Genomic DNA, 8,895 nt, shown 5'->3' on the forward strand with positions numbered 1-8,895 from the left:
GAATCAAAACTGATAATTTAAATACTAAACTCGTAATTTACTTGAAATTTACACCGCGACGAGAGAAAGACTTTCAGTAATATGAAACTCATGAGAATTGTAACGCATGACTTGAATATTTTAAATCTTATCAGACAAACCGTACAAAGCTAAACACAATTGATCAGGCCGAATGGCATACAGATTAGAACAATCCGACGCACCTACTGGAAACTCCGATAACAACCTGACGATAAGCCATGTGTTCTCGACCATATCATACGCCATTAAAGAACATCTCGCACCAGACAAACAAGCACCCGTGTGGTCATGATTTACCAGCCACGTACTACGCATAATTGGAGTCATCGGAACAGAAGTGCAGCAACTCCGAGATCGACGAAATGAACCAAAGCCATATCCGTCTCTTCTTTCATGTTCAGGGTGTTCAGAGTTGTAGTAGAAGACGCAGCCATGGAAGTGGATTCCTTGCCATCGGGACACGTGGAGTCCATGAACCCATGATCCCCCGGCAACCAACGGCTATGGAACCATGACAAACAGCATGCGGCATTGCACTCAAAGTCTCACTGGCTTCAAACTGTGCCAATCGACCTTAAATTATAAAGAAAATTTAAAATACAAAGATGAGCATAATAGAAGGACCAAAAGCAGAGCTTCAACTTTATTGAACAGGATAAGTAAATACAAATGGACTTTATCAATACAAATGACAAAGCAAAAAAGAGTCTAAAGGAAACAATTCAGTGTATCTCTATCTTTTTCTAAAAGCAAAGAGGATTTTCTTTGTATCAATAATTGAAATGCAAAATTAAAATATCAATTTATTCAGAGACAAAGGCATTCACTTCCTCCCCAAACACTGTATTTGAGTATTGATGGATTTGAAGCCAGCTTGGGCAATCAAGAGGATAAAAGAACCAGAGCAGCATGCAAAAGCTGACCTCTACATGTTATTTATAGATTAACCAGCTTGTAACAATGAACAATGATGATACACTCAAGAGGTTTACACAGTCAACACCGCCACCATCACTACACCAGGTTTCAGTATGTTCCAGCCGAGAATACGATCCAACAGTCGACACTGCATCAGCACGATCACGTACCCTTTTTAGCAGAAATACACCCTTCATCAAGCTGTAGGTCTTTGGATTCAGAGGAATAGTACCAACAGTTAGAACACCAGGTGATTCAGTAAATCTATTGACTTTTACCGACACTGATCCTACATCATAGCATCAGTTTCCGTAGCAGCGTTTGCAGAGAATTAGACTTATCCTGCTTTGACTTTATGCTGAGGGAGCTAATCTTTAAATTAGATGCATCATCCTTAGCTTCAGCCACAATACGATCTAAACTCCATTCGTTGATCTGCATTAGTCGCATCAAATCCGAAGGAACCTGATGACTAGATGCAACATCTTTAGCTTCAGGATCCCTTTGCTTGATACTTCTCTCATTTTCATTTAGAAGTAGCTCAACGTGGTTTAGCTTATTGGCAGGATTGAATGCAATCACAGGTGGTAGGACTGGCCTCTCCAAACTTTTAATTAGCTGCATGGCTCTCTCTTCCTGTAGATTCTCTGCCTATTTTCGTAGTACATAAAGTCGTCAAGAGAGAGGTCTTCATCACATGATTTTTTAATATTTTCAACATCTCCATACCTGATCGTACATTATCTGGCATTGACATAACATTTTATAAGAAACAAAATAACTGATATCATCAAGATCATAATCCTGGAATAAACAATTCAAACTTCACAAGCTCACATAGGAATGTTGGGTCATAGAACTGAAGTTTTCAAGAGAATTTGTTTGCCTTTGATTAGAGAAACTAAAGCTCTGAACATACCTCTTGTGTATCCCTGCTATTAGTACAGGCTTGTTTTCATTGTTCCCTAATATGATGTCTAAAATGGCTGTTTGGAACATCTTTAATGATGTGCCACTTGACAGGGAAGCTCCGCTCCACTTATCTTGCTGCCAAAATCAATATCCTTCTGGAAGTCAACTGGACCAATCATCTCCGCTACCCCAGAATTGTCCACTGGCATTAACCTGCAAGGACAAAGTACCATATAAATTACAGAAACTACTTCCGGTTAACAAAATCTAAAATGGGTTAAAATTGACACAAGTTCCCTAATAGCTAACAGGTACAGAACTCACAGAAAAGAAGAGGAAGATTGGGCAGCTGCTAGGTCTCCAGCAGCTATTTTCTGTGCATCTTCAAAAGCATTCTCCAGTTTCTTGTTCCCATGGGGTGTAGAGGACCAAACATTGTATTTAATGCTTGTGTACATCGTCCTCGCTATATGATTTTATTACAAAAAACATGGCATCAACATTGTCAACAGGAAATCATCCCTGTTATATTGGTCAGTATAGATAATGATGCTTCTTTTGGGGTCACAATTTCCTGCTTTACTTGTGTACGCTTTAACCACAAGTTGGTTTTTTGATCTGTTGGTTCTAGGACCACGATTCTGTTCAGCCCATTTATCTGGGAAGCCATTTGCATCATTGAAACACATGCCAACATGGATCTTTGGTCGAAGTTTATCCAGAGCACCACGTCCAGGTGCACTTATCCCATATTCAGAAATAGCATTACCAACTGGTAGGTCCATTTTTAATTGATTAGGGTAAGATGGAAGTTTCCCACCAGATATGTTGCCAATGGGCTGAACAGAACCAGAAGCAACTCTAACCTGCAAAGATAATTAGCACAAGAACCTTCAAATAGGGCACCCAATGAAATGTCATAGCATTTACATCAAAATTTAAGAAAATCCAATTCAATATAAATGTAAAATTTAAACTATGCATGTATACCTGATGATCCCATGCTGAAGCTGACCCAGAACTATCAGGAATACTTCCGTGGATTGCATAGTGCTTACTTTGTCCATCTGTCACCCTGCTCAAGGTATCTCCCTGATTTGGAGCAGGTTTTCTGGAAAGGGCTGCAGATGCTGAAGCAAGGTTATATTCTGATCCTCTTCCATCAGGTCTATATCTAACAAAGAGTCTGTTGAAAAATTTGGAATGCCATCGGGTTGAATGAAAAGGAACATAAGCAGTTGGAGATACAGGGTTTTGACAAGGGGGAATAGCGTAATATTGTTGTGCTCCTAGGAATGGGCCGTCACCAATCACAGCACCAGGTATGTAAGGATTGTATGGGTTGTATGGAGACTGAGCATATCCATAGCTAGGTGTATAATATACATAAGGCAAAGGTTCAGTTTGGGCATCCTGAAAATGAGACAGTAGGCCTTAAGCAAATTTGAAACAATAAATCACTAAGAAACAACTCATATTGGATGCACATCTAAGTCCGACTACAGAAATGTATCAATTAAAGAGTTAAAAATATTAGTTTGCCCACCGCATATTGGACTTCTGGACCATCCGCAACTAAAATATTCTGGGGGTCCTCCCAATCAACTGGTGATTCAAAACCTATCCAATTGCAACCAACAGTGTACTTGAGATTTTAAAAGTAATCGCATCACCATGTACAATAAAATTGAAGCATTTATATTACCTGTACAATAATATCCATAGTTGGTAGCTGTAGGGTAGTACATTTCCTGATCATTAACAAGCTCAGGGTCTCCTTCCTGATACATAGCTTCTAATAGTTCAAGAAGTGGACATGCCTTGCGGATTTAGCAGAGAATTTAAAATTTGAAATTCAGTACACCACAAATGCCATTGATAACATAATTATACCTACAAGAGAAAGTGAAAATGGAGAATCCCAGTATTAAGTAACAAATCTCAAGCAAAACCCTTTTCCCTTCTCATACCTACATGGAAGGGGAGAAAACAACTCATAGTAAAGTCAGGAGCACATAATCAGAACAACAATTTCATTATTACAACAGTAAAAAAAGATGTTTTTCTATCTTATTCGATCAAACCAAACCACCAGCCAAACGAAACCCCTTGATTAGGAAAACAAAAAATTAGAAGAATAAAATAGTAGAGAAAAACAAATGAAAAGCCAAGCAATGGAACACACGAAGCACCACAAAACCGAGCTGCAAATCAAATCTGTAAGGAATAACTGAAATTCTCAAAATTACTTGAAGAAATTCCAAGAAACAACTTTGCAACACTCAAAGAATCAGACACCTTTTTTCCAAATACACGCATTTCATCATAACTGCAAGTCAATAAAACAACAACAAGCTCAATCAAAGCACCACAAAACCGAGCTGCAAATCAAATCTGTAAGGAACTACTTCAAGTTTTCCGGTATCCGGTTATATTGAAAAAGGGGATGAGAAAATCAATCAAAACAAATCAAGTTCTAAGGTACAAAGTAAATAACAAAAAAAAAGCATCAGGACGAGAGAATTTTACCGGAAAAATCAAAAAATCTAGGCTTCAGTTGACCTGAAAGAAAATTCCTGAAACTTTCTGTGACATTTCCTTCGATTACAAACCCTAACCCTATAAGAAAAAGAGAGTATATTCTTTAAAAAAATATATATAAAGGGAAGGTGACAGGAGAAAGTTAAAAAGGGCGGTTTCGATGGTGTGGGTTAAAAGCGCAAAACCAGAGAGTTACTTGACGATAATGGACGTAAGTAGTTTCGTTAATATCGAAATTGCCACTATCTTGAAACGTCGTCGGTTGGCTTTAGATTCCAGAGCTACTTGTTGTGAGCCTGTGACTGTTTTGGGGCGACAGTCCAATCACGTGTTTTCTTAAAAGGAATAATAAATCTTGCCCACAGTGTTTTGTGAGAATGGGATTGGTTGGTGACTGATCAACGTACTGAACTAAAATTTATTAAGCAATTTTGATATTAAATATATATATATATATATATTTCTAAAAAATTGAGGTTTGAATAGTTACTCCGTATGCTATGTATATTTTTGAAGTGACTAAAAAATGATCATTGTAACGTCTCAGAATGTTCATTAAATCTTATTAAGTTTTACAAAATTATCACTAAATTTATTAAACTTTATTTTTATTATAACACATGTCATTTTATGATAGTTCAATAAATTTAACGACTATTTTATAGTATGAATCAAGTGATTTTAGTGATAAATGAATTGTTATTCTTTGAGGAATTGGGTTCGAACACCATGAATGTCAAGAGGGTGAATATTCATTGTTAAATGGTTGAGAAGTTGTATTCAAACATATATTGTCTTATATTTACCTCAAATTAATAAAAAATGAATGTTTCATAATTTTTAAAAATTTAACGATTTAAGAAAATCATATGATTATATAGTAGGGTAAATTATAGAGGTGGTCACTTTTATTTCATTTTTATAAATGTATGGTCACTTGTTTCCAAAAAGTTAATATGTGGTCACTTTTGGTTCATTTTAACTAAGACGTGATCATTTAACATTAACGACCGTTAAATTATTAACGATTATCTGACATGATAATGTAAATAAATAAAAGTTAAATTACATAATATCCATATAGATAATACGTGGAATATTTTAAAAAAATTAAAAGAGAAAAAATGTGCCAAACAATCAATTAGCCTACAAGTTTTCTATTTAACTATCCCTTACCTTGAAATCCCTAGAAACCTATTTTGAAACCCTTTGAAATCCCTATCAACTGTTGAAATCACCTTTTAGAAAATGACAATGATGAAGAATATTGGGGAAGGAAGTAGTACAATACCCATTTGTCGTTGTGGAGAACGAACTGAAATTGTAACTTCTTGGACTGATGAGAACCCGTGTAGGAGGTTCTTTGGGTGTAAAAGTTATAGGACTAGAAGCAAATTTTTGTCGATTTTTTTCTTGGTATAATGTTTCTGTCACCTCTCGTTCAAGAGTGTTTATTGTTGAATTCTTGAAGAAACTTAAGAAAAACGAGAGGACAAGAATGTTAGAACAATTTTTTTAATTATCTGTGTTGGTTTTGTGTGTGACGATTATCTGTGTTATAAAGTAATGGTTGGCGTTTAGGGTTGTTTGAACAATATGATGGTGTGGTGGCGGTGGGGATGCTAGTTTATTTAAGGTTTAAGTTGTGGTAGTTAAGTTAGGATTCAAGCAAATTGTTTTTTTTATGTAATGTAATGGAAGTTTTTTGTACAATAAAAGTTATTTATTATGTAATGTATCTTCTTTATTAAATGTGAATAATTTTTTGTTGGATCAAATTTAAGCAATAGTCAAATTTGTAAACAATCTACAGTTTGTAAGTTGCTAAATGGACCTTACAAATTTATTACAAAATAATGACTGAAGGTTTGCATTAAAGTAAGAAACATGTTTCAAGCTGATAAATGATAAAAACAACTACAAAATAATGACCTAAAATCTGCCCAAAATTAACTAAATATAATCACAAAAGGTAAAGCCTATATAAAGGAAATTACAATTAGAATAGAGGTGGTTCACAAAGAAATCATATATTGAAGTCATTCACCAAATAAATTCATCTCCTTGTGCAACTTCAATCCCTAGTTGAAGCTTGTGATCCTTGATTTGGAAGATTGATTGATTCTTGAGTTGTAAGTGAAGGGTTGGAGACATTTGATTGTTGACTGAGAGTCACATTTGACATCTTTCTAACAGTAGTTTGTGGAGGAAAATGATGTCTCCTCGGCGGTGTTTTTTACCTTTGAGGTTGATGTTGGTAAGATGATAGAGGCTGATTTTATTGTTAGTTTGTGCTTACCACATTTGGCATCCATTTAACAGTGGTTGTAGGTTTTCTTATAGACTAGTTTGCACGCACTTCTCCTCTACAAGTCCTTCGGTTATGCTCGTGCTTACCATATTTGGTGCAATTTACATGCTGCCCTCTCTTAATCAGCTTGTTGGGATTAATAGCTTCATTGGTTATATTTCTTCTCTTTTTAGTCTATCTTCCTGGTGGCCTCCTTAAAACATGTGGTAATATTAGGTCCATGTCAGTTACTTTTGTTCACTGGTGAGGACCTATTTAAAAATAAAAATACCAATTATAAAACAAAAACACAATTTGAAAATAAAAGGGCAATACTTCACAAGGTAATTATGTTAGAGTATATAGCTAGTTGGGTGCTCTTGTTGCAGCATTCATTAACATAACTTTATGGCATTTCATTATTCAGTAGAAAGACAAATATTGAATCGACACAAGGATGCAGTAAGGTTTCATTTTCTACATGAGCATGAATATCAACTCAATCCATAATATGTTGATTACCGAATCAGCTTGAACTTGATATCTAAGTTCACCTGCATGTATAGGTCATCATTTGTATACAATACAAAACATTTGAATGAAAGAAGTCACAACAGTTTTTAAATCAAATACCTACATGTTTGTTCGATGGTGATGTCCAACTTTTTTTAAATTTTAGGACACAGAGGCCCTAGAAATTTTGCAACTTCTTTCCTTTCGGTGACAATTTTTTGTAATAAATTTTGTTCGAATGATCTCCATCATAGTTTAAATAGATTAATATGTAACCTCTAATATTGCCTACGAAAGAAAAGATAAAATCAAATTACTTATTAACTAAATAAATTAAAATTACAAAAATATACTTATCAATTTTATCATGTTGAAAGATTCAGAGAAGTTATTAAGGAGCATATCATATTGCTTTCTGTGGAGAAGTATGATTTAGACCATTAGACTGAATCATTCCCCAATTATAGGCATCAGCAGACAAAACCTTCAATTGATTCACTGCATCTTTATACTCTCGTAAATATGTTACTCGGACAACCTTTCATACAACATCTTTAAGAATTTTCTCGTTATGAATAATCTTAAAATTATTATACATGTGTCTCACACATTCTCTTACCTCTACATTAGCAAAGATTTCTTAGATAGCATTTACAAGTCCCTATATTATAGAAAAAATATAATTAGTTATAAAAAAATAATAAACAAAATAATGCAAGTTCAATGGGATTACCTTTTGTTTACCATACATAAAAGAGATGTTAAAAGAATTGTTAATCTCAAAGTCATTTTTGAGTATGTCCGAAAACCAAAATTAATATGCATAATTTTCACTCTCCACTACAATATATGCTATGGGGTATATAACAACGTTTACATCAATACCTACTGTTGTCAGTGAAAATCATGAAAATATCCCTTCAAAATACAACTGTCAAAGTTTATTATCCTCCTACAACTTATTTTAAAACCATCTTTGTAACTTTGTAGATAAACATACATTCTCTGAAATAATCTACAATCAAGATAACAAATTATAGTTGTTCCAGGATTTGTGCTCCTCAACTCATGTAAGTAATCATAAATCATTGCATATTCTCCTTTGTGATTTCCTTCAATTATTTCAATGGTTTCATTTCTCGTCTTATCACAAGTTACTAGTGATAATGTTGCCACAAATTCTTCCATGACATTTCTTTTGAGTAATCTTACATCATATGTCGAAACGATTTTTTCCTTAAAAGTGAAAAGGTGATATTTTAAAAACCACATTAATTTTTAATTTACCTCGTTTTTGATTTAAAAACAAATGCGATTTAAAATACCTCTCGTTTCAAAAATTTTTAGATTTCCTTTACGATCGAAAAATACAGTTCAAGGAGTCGCCACCAATCTTTGATTAGGGTGTGATTGGGCACCCAAAAATGCTTTGTCATTTTAAATAAAAATTAATTTTAATTAAAACAACAAATTGAGGTCTGCGTTACCAAAATCCGAGTTCGGGAGTCAGTTACGTGTGGGGAAGGATTAGCACCCCCACAACGCCCAAATCGGTACCTAGTCGATTAATTAACGTCTTTGCAATGAACTTTACAATTCGAATTTATTTTAATTTTTGATCCATAAAACAAAATGTAAATTTAAAACATTCAAAACACTTAAACAAATTAAATTAAAATTACCAAGTCATTTTAGAAAGA

The 8,895-nt window shown here is 34.3% G+C and overlaps 1 pseudogene; it reads right to left on the reverse strand.

Annotated features, from left to right (window-relative positions):
* Positions 1-344: 344 nt before the first annotated feature.
* LOC120204288 lies at positions 345-4,482 on the reverse strand (annotated as a pseudogene).
* Between the last annotated feature and the right edge of the window lie 4,413 nt (positions 4,483-8,895).

This window comes from Hibiscus syriacus, unplaced genomic scaffold (assembly GCF_006381635.1).
Source record: "Hibiscus syriacus cultivar Baekdansim isolate YM2019G1 unplaced genomic scaffold, ASM638163v2 tig00010573_pilon, whole genome shotgun sequence".
Taxonomy (NCBI): domain Eukaryota; kingdom Viridiplantae; phylum Streptophyta; class Magnoliopsida; order Malvales; family Malvaceae; genus Hibiscus; species Hibiscus syriacus.